The 14,522-nt window shown below is 34.4% G+C and overlaps 1 pseudogene; it reads left to right on the top strand.

Moving 5' to 3' along the window:
- The first annotated feature begins 9,605 nt into the window (after positions 1-9,605).
- Positions 9,606-14,265, top strand: LOC120154082 (annotated as a pseudogene).
- The last annotated feature ends 257 nt before the right edge of the window (positions 14,266-14,522 follow it).

The raw sequence follows: 14,522 nt of genomic DNA on the forward strand, positions 1-14,522 counted from the left end.
TTTTTATATCTTTACGACATCTACATAAAAAACGCCACAAAAAGGAAAAATTAGCGGCGTTTATTCAAATGTGCCGTAATAGTCAAGTACTTTTAGTGGTGTTTTTATGAGAAAACGCCATTAGGCTTATAATGCTGGCGTTATCTAATACACGTCGCTAAAAACACGCACAGTTATGGCATTTTTGTAAAACAATATCGCCGTTAGAGATATGTAATTAGTGGCATTTATCTTGCAAATTCCGCCATAGGATTCATATCCCTATTTGTCTCGTGCGCGAACCCTAGTTTTTTTTTCCAACCTCTTCCTACTCCATCTTCAACAGTAGAGCAGTTTCATTAAATTGAGTTCTTCATTCCTCTCATTTTCTAAAATCGTGCTCTATCGAAGCACTTTAACCTTTGAAATTTGTTAGGTATAGTTCATATATCAGTTGGAGGACAAATGCTAGAGTGGAGTGGAATAAGCGAAGCAAACTGATTATATACTGTAATTGTACCCTAATTTTGGATTATTGCAAATAATAAAAAAAACAACCGCTCATCGTTCTCGAGGGCATAGGCACATTACCAAACCTCATTAAATATTGTGTTCTTTATTTATTTTACTGCTTGTTGATTTCCTGAGTTAATTAGCTCGTTTTCGCAACAAAATTCCAACTACAAATATGTTTCCATGTTTCATGGTCCATGATTGGCCTGCCCTAGATCTTAGTCTTTTTGAATCCATCTTCAAAAAACCCGAAAATTTTGAGACTTCCTCCAATTTTCTTTGATCTCCTCCATTCATCAGGTAGCTGTCTTCTTGATTTATTCCAGTTGTTGCCTTGTCTTACTGTTTACTGTTTTTCCTTCATTCTTCATTAAAGTAGAAGACCCAGTTTCGTTCTTTGTGGTTCTTTCTAGTGGGAGGGAGGTATTGACTGTGGAGGGAAATTTAGTGTGAAAATGCTCTTTTGTTAGATTTGAATTAGTCGAAGCCTTTTGGTGTGCTGGAGCCGCGAGGTCATAGATTTATGTTGACTTTTTTGCGAATCGTTTCTCCTTATTTATTTATTTTTTGTATAAATTCTTGGAAGGAAGCTGACCGTGTTTGATTTTAGTAATCAGGCAAATCCAGAACTTTGCATTGGTTTCTTACGGAAAAACTCACGACATAATGCATTCAAAAAAAATATTTTACGAGATGATGCACTGGCCAGATTAATTGCTCGAATGGGGTAAATTCTACAGTGACAGCATAGGTCGCCATGCACGCCCGGCGTCCTTATAGGTCGCCATGCACGCCCGGCGTCCTATAAGGTCGCCATGCACGCCTGGCGTCCTATAAGGTCGCCATGCACGCCCGGCGTCCATCATTCTTTGCCCTCTGCTTTGGTTCTTTGCCCTCTGTTGCTCGCTGATGCTGCTTTGGTGCTATGCATGGGCCATGCACGAGGCATGGGATAGGTCGCGCTGCGCTTTGTTCACGTGGTCTGATCTCGGCAAACCTCTGCATGGGCCATGCACCAAGGATGACCAAGGATCGGTTCATGCATGAGGCACTCGGGGCGACCAAGGATCGGTTCTATCGTAGGTCGCCATGGCCGGCGACATGGTAGGTCGCCATGGAGTCCCGACATGGTAGGTCGCCATGGAGTCCCGGCGACATGGTAGGTCGCGAGTCCGGCGACACCGGCGACATGGTAGGTCGCCATGGAGTCCCGACGACATGGTAGGTCTGCATCATCATGCATCCATAGCTGGGAGATTCCTGCATCGCGACCAAGCTTTAACTCTATCACTCATGCATGCGTTGCATCCATAGCTAGCTGGGAGATTCCTGCATCCGTAGCTGCATGCGTTGCATCCATAGCTGTATGATTGCAGCGTTAATTTAGCTGTTAAATGCAGCAAATATTGTTGTTCAATTGAAGACTTTCAATGCTCAATAGTTATACGATTCAATCCTAATATTATTTTATTCAATAGTCAAATTTTAATGACTATGTACAACGATTTTTTGCTTTATATAAATGATATGGGGTTTAGGGTAGAAGCAGAAGCAGAACCAAGAGCATAAGCATAAGCACATATAAACTTTGCCGAGAGAAAGAAAAGGAAGAAGAAGAAAATAAGATAAAGGATCAAACATAGTTTGTGAGGTAATTTTTTATTGTTTAATTTAGTTTATTATATGAAATTATTAGTTTGTTAGTTTAGGGTTTAGGGTAAAACTAAAATCTAGTTAATTAGTTTGTTAGTTTAAGTTATATATTATATTATATAAAAAAATTAGTTAATTAGTTTATTAGTTTAATTTATTAAATATAAAAAAATATTAATTAATTTGTTAGTGTCTTTAAACATATATTAGATTGTTCATGAAGTTGAAGTTATTTATAAAAAAATTAATTAGTGCTTAATTAGTGTGTTATTTTAACTAAGTTATATTATAATAAAGAAATAGTTTATTAGTTTAAGTTATATTATAATATATTAGATTATATAAAATTAATTTGTGGGAGCTATTACTGTTTAAATAAATTAAACGGTTTACACATACATGACATTATTCCACAACATTTGCCCATGTTGAAATTGATTCGAATAAAGAAACAAAGAAGGAAAAGAAAGGAAAGGAGGAAGGCATAAACGTGAGTAATTTATTATTTTTTGTTGTCTATTTTTGTTGTTGTGTATGTGTAAATTAGTTAGAAAGTAAGTTTATATTAGATTATATAAACTAATTTGTGCGAGATAATTTTTGTTTAAAAAAAATATTGTGTTTAAAAATATTTAGTGTTGTTTAAAAAAAATATTTTGTTTTATTTATTGTATGTGTAAATTAGTAAGGAGTAAAAATTAATTGAATGAAATAATCCGGCCAACGCATTATCACGATATTTTGCCTAACAAATTTGTTTGATATTTTTTAAAAATAAAAAATATTATCAAACTAATCATGATTATTAGTAATAATTACTAAACGGTTAGTATCAAATCTAAATCATTAAATATTTATAATAAATAATTATTAGTAATCATGTCTAAATCATATTATTATTAAATCATTAAATATCAAATCATTAGATTAATAATAATTATTAAATCATTATTAATATATAATTAATCAATTAATCAAGTTAAATAAAAAATTTTATTTGATCATTAATATAATAGTATATTATTATATTTAATGATTTAATGTTTTATGAAATTATCTTATCTAATATTTTAATCTAAATTAATTTATTTTTTATTTGTAGAGAAAATGAGCAATAATTTTTCACGATTGTCCATTATGGACAATTATGGAAAATGAGGTCGGAGTAGTTTTTCAGTCTGAAAAACCAATAAATATGATGTTCAAAAAGACATCACATTTATAGAAATGAAGCATAAGATAGAAAGAAAAATTCGAGCTGCAGTTGATGGTTTGAGGTATAGGTTTATGATATGCCCCAACCCAGTCAGATATGCTGCAGTTCCACTTGAAGAAGAAGATGATATTGGAACCATGGTTGGATTACATGAGTCAACCAATATAGCAGTTATTGAGTTATTTGTTGATGTGCGTAACATATGTGATGTTCCTGGGTCATCAAGAGGTGTGGCTCAAAATCCATCTGAAATGGCTTTATATAGTCAGTTTGAGGAGCCGACGTACAGGTTCCCGAATAGTTTTATGGCACTATTGGAAAGTGTAAATGAAGTCGGGGGGACATCTGCAACAGCAGAGTATGAGACGAGAAACATACCGAAATTAGTTGTTGATATTGACGCTGAAAATCGATGGGGAGAAATTCACGATGATTCAAGCGAAGATGAAGAAACCGAAGAACCCGTTTTGGGCGACGACGAAAATATTTTTGGTGGAGGTGCAATTGATGAAGTTCCGGCACCGTATGAAGCTACTCCTCACATGTACGAGATAGACTATGATGCGATGAGGGCACCTGAATTCCCATACATGCCACATTTACCTCCATACCAAATGACTGAATCATTCGATAATTCTGGTGAATTTTCAGTTGGGGTGCAATTCAGAGGAAAAAATGAAGCTACGTTGACGATTAAAGAGTATTGCATCAAATGCCATGTTGATGTCCATGTTATAGAGTCTAACCAGAAAACCCTATACGCGAAGTGTGTAAAATATGGCCCAGAGTGCAAGTGGAAGATCAGAGTGTCGAAAAATCAAAGGCACGATGTTTGGGTCATCACGAGGTACAATGGTCCGCACACATGTTTACGAAACTCCATCGAACAAGACCACCGAGTATTGGACTCCGATGTAATATGTGAATACGTGAAGGCGATGGTTGAAAAGGATCCAATGATATCTTGTTCAGTGTTAGCTGCATCTATTCGAAGCCAATTTGGATATCAAGTAAAATATGGCAAGGTGTGGAATGCGAAGATGAAGGCAATGAAGCTGACGTATGGAGATTGGGATACATCGTACAATAAGCTACCACATTTGCTACAAGCAATGAAGCGATTTATCCCAGGAACCATAGTGAAGTCTCAAACCATGCCCGCATATGACGAAGAAGGTCAACTTCTGCGAGGGAAGAAAATATTTCATAGACTATTTTGGGCATTCAAGGCATGTATTGAAGGATTTCCATTTTGCAAACGTATGATCCAAGTAGATGGTACGTGGCTGTATGGTCAATATAGGCATGTACTTTTGATGGCAGTTGCTCAAGATGGTGAGCGAAATATCTTCCCAATTGCATTCGCCATTGTTGAGGGAGAGACAACAGAGGCTTGGGATTTCTTTCTGACCAATCTACGTCAATATGTCATTCGTGAAGATGGAGTTTGCTTGATATCCGATAGAGGAACGAGTATTTTGGCGGTAATTAAACGACCAGGAAGTCGTTGGATACCTCCGTATGCATATCCGACATTTTGTATCCGTCATATTGGCAAGAATAGTATCGACCAATTTCATAACGCACATATTCGTAGCGAGATAGTCAGCATGGGTAAGTTTTATTTACAATATTTATGCATTTTTTACGTTGTTTTTTTTAATTACGGTTTAACAAAATATATTATGGAACAGGATACGAACTACGTCGACCAAATTTTGACAAGAGATTGGAGAATTTGAAGGTATTTTACGATGATCAGCGTGTTTGGAAGTGGGCTTCAAAAATACCGCGTGAAAAATGGTCGCAAGCATACGATGAAGGTCGGAGATATGGACATATGACCACAAACCTTGTTGAGACCATTAATTCGGTACTAAAAGGTACACGCCATCTCCCAATAGCGAGTGTGGTGAAAGAGACGTATTTTAGATTGGCTAAAGTTTGGTCGGACAAAGGTAAGGAAATTGAGAGTCTCATAAATAGAGGTCAAACTTGGGCTCCTACAGTGGTAGAATCAATGGAAGCAAATGAGCGATTGGCAACATCAATGGTTGTTCATAATTTCGACCGAGTTGGTCATACTTTTGTCGTGTCGTGCATACGCCGTAACGTCGGAGGAGAAGACCAAACATTTAGAGTTGATTTACGACACAAATGGTGTGATTGTGGTCGTTTTCAGGCATGGAAATATCCATGTGCTCATGCAGTCGCTGCATGTATGTATGCTGGTGTAAGCGCATACACTTATGTTGATGAATGCTTCCACCTACGTAGGATATTAAATGTCTACAGCTATGCGTTCAGACAGATCCCGAATGAATCATATTGGCCCAAAAAAGATCATGATGAATGGCTACCAAATCCAATGCTTCGCAGAAGTCCGAAGGGTCGACCTGAGTCCACTCGAATTCATACCAGTATGGATTTCCATGCTAGAGAGAGAGGTCAAGCAAAGAGATGTGGATTATGTAGGGGTGAAGGCCATTCAAAAAATAATTGTCCTAATTTACCAAGATATAAGCCTCATCATTAGTAATGATATATGTATTTCTATGAATTTCTATGTATTTATAAGATTTAGTAATGATTAGTAATGATGAAATTATTATTAATATTTAATGATTTGATAGTAATGATTTAGTAATAATTAGTAATAATGAAATTATTATTAATATTTAATGATTTGATATTAATGATTTAGTAATGATTAGTAATAATGAAATTATTATTAATTTTTAATGATTTAATAGTAATGATTAGTAATAATGAAATTATTATTAATTTTTAATGATTTGATAGTAATGATTAGTAATGATTAGTAATAATGAAATTATTATTAATTTTTAATTATTTGATAGTAATATTTAGTAATAATGAAATTATTATTAATTTTAATGATTTGATAGTAATGATTAGCAATGATTAGTAATAATGAAATTATTAATTTTAATGATTTGATAGTAATGATTTAATAATGATTAGTAATAATGAAATTGTTATTAATATTTAATGATTTGATAGTAATGATTTAGTAATGATTAGTAATAATGAAATTGTTATTAATATTTAATGATTTGATAGTAATGATTTAGTAATGATTAGTAATAATGAAATTGTTATTAATATTTAATGATTTGATAGTAATGATTTAGTAATAATGAAATTATTATTAATTTTAATGATTTGATAGTAATGATTTAGTAATGATTAGTAATAATGAAATTATTATTAATTTTTAATGATTTGATAGTAATGATTTAATAATGATTAGTAATAATGAAATTGTTATTAATATTTAATGATTTGATAGTAATGATTTAGTAATGATTAGTAATGATTAGTAATAATGAAATTGTTATTAATATTTAATTATTTGATAGTAATATTTAGTAATGATTAGTAATAATTAAATTATTATTAATTTTTAATGATTTGATAGTAATGATTTAGTAATGATTTGATAGTAATGATTTATTATAAATATGTCGAATTTGTTAAGGTTTGAAAAAACTAGTCTAATTTCAATATTAAATTTGTAACAAATAACAAACTAGTTTACAATGTTGCCGATGTCGGGGAGTTGTAAATGATAATGTTGGGGCGGACGTCTGATGCGTTGTGGCCGTTGCGGTTGCTCACGAGTATGGTACCCATCCTCCTCATTCGTTGGGGGCATTTGAACTGACATGTGTTCAAAGTCATACGTCAACGAAAACATGGGAGAGTAGATGGATGCATCAGGCTGCACAAACTCTGGTATGTATGCGTCGCCGAACGGTTGTGGTGCGCTATTATCCACATCGGTCATTTCCGCTTCAGGTTGTTGAGATGAACTCCCACTCCCACTTGGTAGAGAGTATTCAGCTTTACCAAATCTTTTCTTAAACCTAAAAAATTGTCGCCTCTCTATAATTGTTGTCAAGAATGGCTTTCCATTATCCAAAAAATAAGCAAGGTAAGCCGAAGTCTCAAAATTAAAGTCGTCGTCTTGAATGTCGTCAAGAGTTGGCATGAATGAAGCCCTATTGTTCCAAGCATTAATGTAGGTTGCATGCTTCTCAACCCAATTAACATTTTCTTTACGACGACCATCAAATCTGTGCAGCTGGTCATGCGTCTCAACCCAATTCACCTGACGACGACCATCTAAGATTTGGAGGAGGTCATGATCCCATGGACTCCGCGGAATAGGTTGGTGGAAGTGCCTCAACACTCTATCCCCAAATTGGATCTCAACAAACGCAAAATTGATCAATGGTGTAACAACACACCAATATTGAAACCCATCTAAAATATCGTGCGGTATCAACGCAAGTATTTCTTCATTCATGTATGATCTCCAATTAAACTGTAAAATTACAAAAACAATAAAATTTATTTAAATCAAATAATATAGTTAATTTAAATAATAATTAAAAATAACAGATTATACATACCTCCTTTTTTTTCCTTAATGTCGATCTTCAGCCTGAACTCTTTAATGTTGTTGTGCACCAACCCCGTGCCTTCAATTTTATGCCTCCATCTGTATATCAATCAAAACAAAAGTATGGTCATTTTTATTTTATAATTAATATTTTATATTAAAATAGAGAATTCATATTACCTTCCGGCAAGCGGAAAGTCAACCGCAGTTCGACTAATCGGTGTCAGAAACGGAAGTCTATGCCAAGCCCATGACTGTAGCAGCAACAGACATCCACCGATTTCTGCTGTATTATTATCATTCACGACTAATGACGCCTTGCACATCTCACGATACAAGAACGCCAATATCGCCGATCCCCAACTATATTGCCTACTATTCTCAAAATTTCTTAAAAAAAGAAGATATTGAGTGTGAACATAACTACCGGATTTATCCGGCATTAAAATACCCCCAATCAACTGTAATATATATGCTCGTGTTGCATATATAATTTCGTGCTCCGTACTATTTGGTTGAAGCTGAAATTCATTCTTCAACCATGACAACCTCACACGCCACCCTTTACACTCTGGTGGTACGGGCGTTTTCCCAAGAAACAAGCTACAAAGTTGTGCCACATTATTAAACTCATGTGACATTACCACTGGCATCCCATTTGTTTGGACCCCGAGTTGCAATGCCACATCCTCCAGAGTTATCGTACATTCGCCACATGGCAAATGAAACGTGTGCGTTTCTGGTCTCCAACGCTCAATCAAGGCACTGATCAAACCTGGGACCAACTTGTAATCTCGCACAAATGTTACGTACCAAAATCCAGCCTCCTGCAAGTTTTCTTCTATCAATCTGTGTGGCTTGGGCACTTTATGTAGCCGAAGACAAAGGACTCGCTGCTCGTCCTCCTACAATTAAATAATGTAAAACATTTATCACAATCACCATAAAATAATATTCAAATATTTATTAATTATAATTCATTAAACAAATATTTTTTTCACCATTATTCCCCAAATGACTTGAAATATGTTCATTGTCAAGTCTCAGCAGTGGAATTTGGTCAGCCATTGGAATGAATCTGTAAAAAAAAATTAAACAACAGCATTTAAAAAATCATTTAATATAATCTAGTGTTAAGTAACTAACTAACTAACTAATTTACAACCCAACAAAAAAATTTAATATAATAACTTATAATATAATAAACTTATAAAGTAACAAACTAAACTTTTTAAAATATAACTTAAACGTGAATTTTCTTTAAACAACTAATAAACTATTCTTTAATATAACTTCAACTAATAAACTATTCTTTAATATAACTTAAACTAATAAAATATTTTTTAATTATAATTCACTACTAAAAAACTAATTAACTAAATTTTTATATAAAATAATTCAACAAATCATATGGCAACTTAACTATTTAAGTAACACAAACTAATTACATATTTTATATATAACTAACTACAAACTAACTAATTAAGTAAATGTTTTACCCTAACCCTAAACTAACCCTAACCCTAAACTAACAAACTAATAATTTAAAATAATAAACTAATTTAAATTAAATAAAATGAAAATTTACCTCGATGTTTGCTTGCCAGACTCTCTTTCTTCTTCTTCCTCTTCTTCCTTTCCTTTCTCTCGACACTCTTCTCCCTTTCTTTCTTATGCTTCCTTAACCCCATATCATACCCCCTATATATTAAAGGGTCGGCTGCCATGCACCAATAATTGAAGAATCACGCCATGCACCAATAATTGAAGAATCACGAGCCGTTGATTCTCGTGGATTGCAGCAATAATTGCTGCATGAAGCAGCGAAAATTATGCTGCAATAATGCAGCGAGCAGCGAGAGCAGGCAAGCAATAATGCAGCGAGCAGGCGACCATGCAGCGTGGAGTAGGGGCCAAAAACAAGGTCGCGAGCAGGCGAGCATGCAGCAGGGGATGTCGTCGGGCGTGCATGGCGACCTATGGTTGGGTTGTGCATGTCCCATGCACACGATCATTCCCATGCACACGACCTGGAATGAACACGACCCTCGTCGGAAGCCACGTCGTAGGTCGCCCGGAAAGCTTGGCGACCTACGGCCACACTGTTGATTTCGCCCTATTTCAGCAAATAATCTTGCGAGAACGTTATTTCGTGAATTATTTATTTTTCGTGCATTATATCGTGAGTTTAGCCGGTTTCTTTTATTATTGCCAACTGTCTCGAATTAGTTGGAAGAATTTTCGCTCTCGAGCGGTCTGATTATTACCCACTAAAAAAGAACGGTAAAATTTGTATTCTGGATTTTGTTTATTTTGAAACGCATAGAACATAAGCTTGACTTTGCAGAGGGTTTTTTATATTTATTTTAAATATATTTTCGTCACCGAAGTTTTAGGGTTAACGATCTGTTCGGTTCTTTTGTTGTTCTTGGTATTGCAGTCTACGACCAAGTTTTGTTTTATGTCTCACACGTATTTGGTTCAGAAACTTAGTATTTCTAATGCGTTCCTTTGTGGTTCCCTTTCTCAAGTCACACTCAACTGACTGATGGAAGAACCTCAGGTCGTTCTTGAATTGCAACTTTCATGTTCGTTTAGAAAACTTGGAAACAGAGAGAATTGTATGAACATAAAGTTGTGGTGTTTGTACTAGATGAAGAGAGCTCAGGCAGCATGGGTGATCTACAAATCTTGCCTGGGTCTCGCCACCGCCCTCCAATGAAGAGGCCAATATAGATTATTTTATTGGTTTCATTAGTTAGCCTTTTCTAGCTTGTGCTTACATCTATCCACCGCAAGGCAGTGCTTGTTATGTATTTTCTTCTAGAGGTTGCAAGGTCCTTACTCATTGGCTGCCACCCTCAACTACAAGGGAATCAAGTGATGAGGAGATTGCATCACAAGCTGTGATTAGAGATATTTTGAATATTCCTACGGTCATATCAGAAAAGTCTAAAATTGCATTCATGTTCTTAACTCCAAAATTAAAAATCTATTTTTTAAAAAATATATATTAAATTTCACCATTCATTTTTAAAATTATAAACACATTTATAAATCATATTTAAACTTATTAAACAAAAGTTAAATAATTGAATCACATTACTTAACAAAAAATTAACTTCACTTTCTAATAATTAAAATGGTTGGAACTTTATAAATTATAAATTTTACAAATTCAATAATAACTAAATAAAAATTATTTATAAAATAATTTGATGAACTAAAAAATTCATAAAGTCATTATTTAAAAAATATATTATAATTTTACAAATAAATTATAAATTTCTATATATAAAATTATTTTTTAATAATCATTACTTAAAAATATTGAAAAAAATATTTACAATTATCACACTACAGCAAATGTGTTATGTAGCGGCGTTTTAAGGGAAAACGCTACAAAATTTAAGCATGTCGCAGCGTTTACAATACAAACGTCACAAAATTATACTTTAGCGACGTTTTTTAAACAAACGCCGTAATAGAGTGGCAATTTAGCGGCGTTTATAGCTCAAACGCCGCAATAGAGTTGTTTATAATGGCGTTTTTTCAACAAACGTCGCAATCACTACAATAAATGGGTTAATAGCGGCATTTGTAGCGGCACTTTTAGAACAAATGCCGCTAAAGACTCGTACTATAGCGGTGTTTTTATAAAAACGACGCTAAAGAATGAACTTTAGTGGCGTTTTTATACAAACGTCGCTATAGACTCGTGATTTAGTGGCGTTTTTTTATACAAACGCTGCTATAGACTAGTACTTTAGTGGCGTTTTTATACAAACGCCGCTATAGACTAGTACTTTAGTGGCATTTTTATACAAACGTTGCTAAAGACGCATACTTTAATGGCGTTTTAAGCCCAAACGCCTCCAAATACTCGTACTTTAGTGGCGCTTTTATATAAACGCCGCTAAATACTGTACTTTAATGGTGTTTTAAGCACAAACGCCGCTAAATAATCATTCTTTAGTGGCGTTTTTATATAAACGCTGATATATATATACCACATTTAACTAAATTTAGCAAACCCTAGCCCTAAACCTAACTCTCAGGGGCCTCATGCTTTTGAGAACCCGACCAACAGACAAGTCACATTCTCTAAGAGAAGAAACACTCTTCAAGAAAGCTAATGAGCTCACCGTTCTCTGTGATGCGAGGTTCCATCATCATGATTTCCAGTACTGGAAAAATCCACATCAGTCCTTCCACTTCGTATCACTTTCAAAAACCCTAGATTTCTACTTTTCTTTTTCTTTTTTGAAAAACTTGAATTGAAACCTTATATTTCTTCTAATTTTTTGAAAAACTTGAATTGAAACCCTAGATTCTCATCCACTTTACCTATATTGGAATTTTTTATAATTGCAATTTCAATATTGGTTAATTGGTGGAATTTTTGTCCTTCAGATTGACAGCAATGAGGATAATTTGTGGGAAGCTAACTATAGAGAAAAGAATGAAGAAATTGCAACCAGGGGAATGAAATTCTTGAACTGGTGAGTGGTCCCTTTGTATTTGCTTTAACTATATGGGAGTATGGTCCTCCAAACATATGGATTTTTTTAGAAAAAAATGAGCATACATATCAAACACATATTTTGACTCAGTTTGCATTTCCCCCTAAAAAATCCAAACAACCATTTGTTTCACCATATACCCATATTTTGATTTGTTGTTTTGGTCTGACTTCAAAACAAATATTCAATTATAGGGAGTTTGGGAGCGCTTGTGAAACACCCGGATGATTTCTATCCATTGTTGAAGCTGAAATTGGCTTCGAGGCATATCGAGAAAAAGATCCTGTCGGGGCCTCACTTGGCCTTTTGTTTCTCCATGCTTCACAAAGCCTCTCGTAGTTTCGTCTTCATTATTCAACAGCTCGACACCGCGCTTAGAAAAGCCGTAAGAAAAATCTATGGATTTCATATGGTGTAGTCTGATTTCGTAAATTTACTGTCGATTTCGATTGTATTTATTGTGGATTTTATTAATCCTTAAGATTAGACTAATCTTTGTTCAATCTGGTGATTTGATTTTTCCCCATACTTGTGGTTTTGTAGGTCTGCATATTCTATTTGGTTCTTCGAGTGCTTGATACTGTTGGTTTGTTCTCTGTCTTTTAAACCCTTTATTTCCCTTTCTTTTAAGTGTTATTTTCTCATCGTGCATAATCTTTCACCGATTCTAAATTACTAGGAACAATTTCTGCATATTTGGCCTATATAATCTATGAATGATAGTAATATTCTGCGTTTCCTTTTCGAGTTGTTCGATAAGAAGCCGAGGTTTTTTTTCGTGCAGAGGATGGCACTAGTGTAGCAACTGATGTCAAAGTTCCTATCCACAAAGACTTCTATCGTCATATATACGATCGCAACTGGCACTTTTCATGTGAGCATCTAGAAGTTTTTTCTCCTTCAAAGGAGGATTCTCGATTCTCTGTGGAGTAGAGAAATATGGCACCAGGATTGGGCTAATTTTATTACCGAAAACTTTATCGGTTAATGAATCACGGTGTGTTTGCTTATATAGCTTTATCTAATTTTTCAGGTAGTACAAAGAACTACAAAGTTCTTATAGACGAGTTTTCATCATGTATCTACTGCTTTTCTCGAACTCAAAAAGGGTCGGTTATTTAATTTTTTCTCGATTCCTTGTTCATGAAGACTTAAATGTGGTGCTGATTTGTATGTGTTTATTTAGTTTATGTCTTTATCTCCTAACTAGGCTATCTTAGATAAGTGGTTCAAGTTGTTTTTGATTGTGGATTTTGATCCCGAATGAGAAAAAAGTCGATAATTCTCAATTGATTATGCAGTTATCAGGAGGCTATCGAGGACATTACGAAAAGAATGGGTGCAGGGATGGCAAAATTCATTTGCAAGGAGGTTTGTCATTCTTGCATTTAAAATTCGGTTGATTTTCTAGATTGTCTTTTACCATATATAAGAACTCGATCTCTCAGCTTAGCCCTGAATCTATTCAAATGCATGCAAGAATATACTCTTAAATGTCTTCATATCATTTTGTATACTTGACCAAAAATGTATATATTTATCTTATATACGATCCCGGGAACTTGTGTTTTGCTGCAGGTCGAAACGGTTGATGACTACGATGAATATTGTCACTATGTAGCAGGACTCGTGGGATTAGGTCTTTACAAACTTTTCCATGCCTGCGGCACGGAAGATTTAGCTCCAGATTCACTCTCCAATTTAATGGGTTTATTTCTTCAGGTATTGCTCTGATATATGAATGAAGCAACATTTCTTATGAGTGCATTTTGACATTTGTTTGAAGACATGATTCTTAAACTATGTGTTCTGGATCTAACAAAATAGAAGAAAACGAATATTATCCGATATTATCTTGAGGATATTAACGAGATAATCTTGAGGATATTAACGAGATACCAAAGTCGCGAATGTTTTGGCCTCGCGATATTATGTTCTGTTTAAATCATTAAATACTCATGTTTAGTTGTTTTTTACACTTCACTGCACATGAAATAGGGTGATGGCAACATTATGAGTCCAAAGCAATCAACTTTTTTATTGTTCTTGGAATTCATACTCCTGTTCTTTAATCTTTCTATTACTAGACTTTAAACCTAGGATTTACCTTATTTCAAGCGATTTAAGCTGATACAGAAAGAGTTTTTTACACAGTATTACATTTCTACACCATCTATGGCTCTATCTTGAATATTATTATTTTTGCTTT

This window comes from Hibiscus syriacus, unplaced genomic scaffold (assembly GCF_006381635.1).
Source record: "Hibiscus syriacus cultivar Baekdansim isolate YM2019G1 unplaced genomic scaffold, ASM638163v2 tig00111105_pilon, whole genome shotgun sequence".
Taxonomy (NCBI): Eukaryota; Viridiplantae; Streptophyta; class Magnoliopsida; order Malvales; family Malvaceae; genus Hibiscus; species Hibiscus syriacus.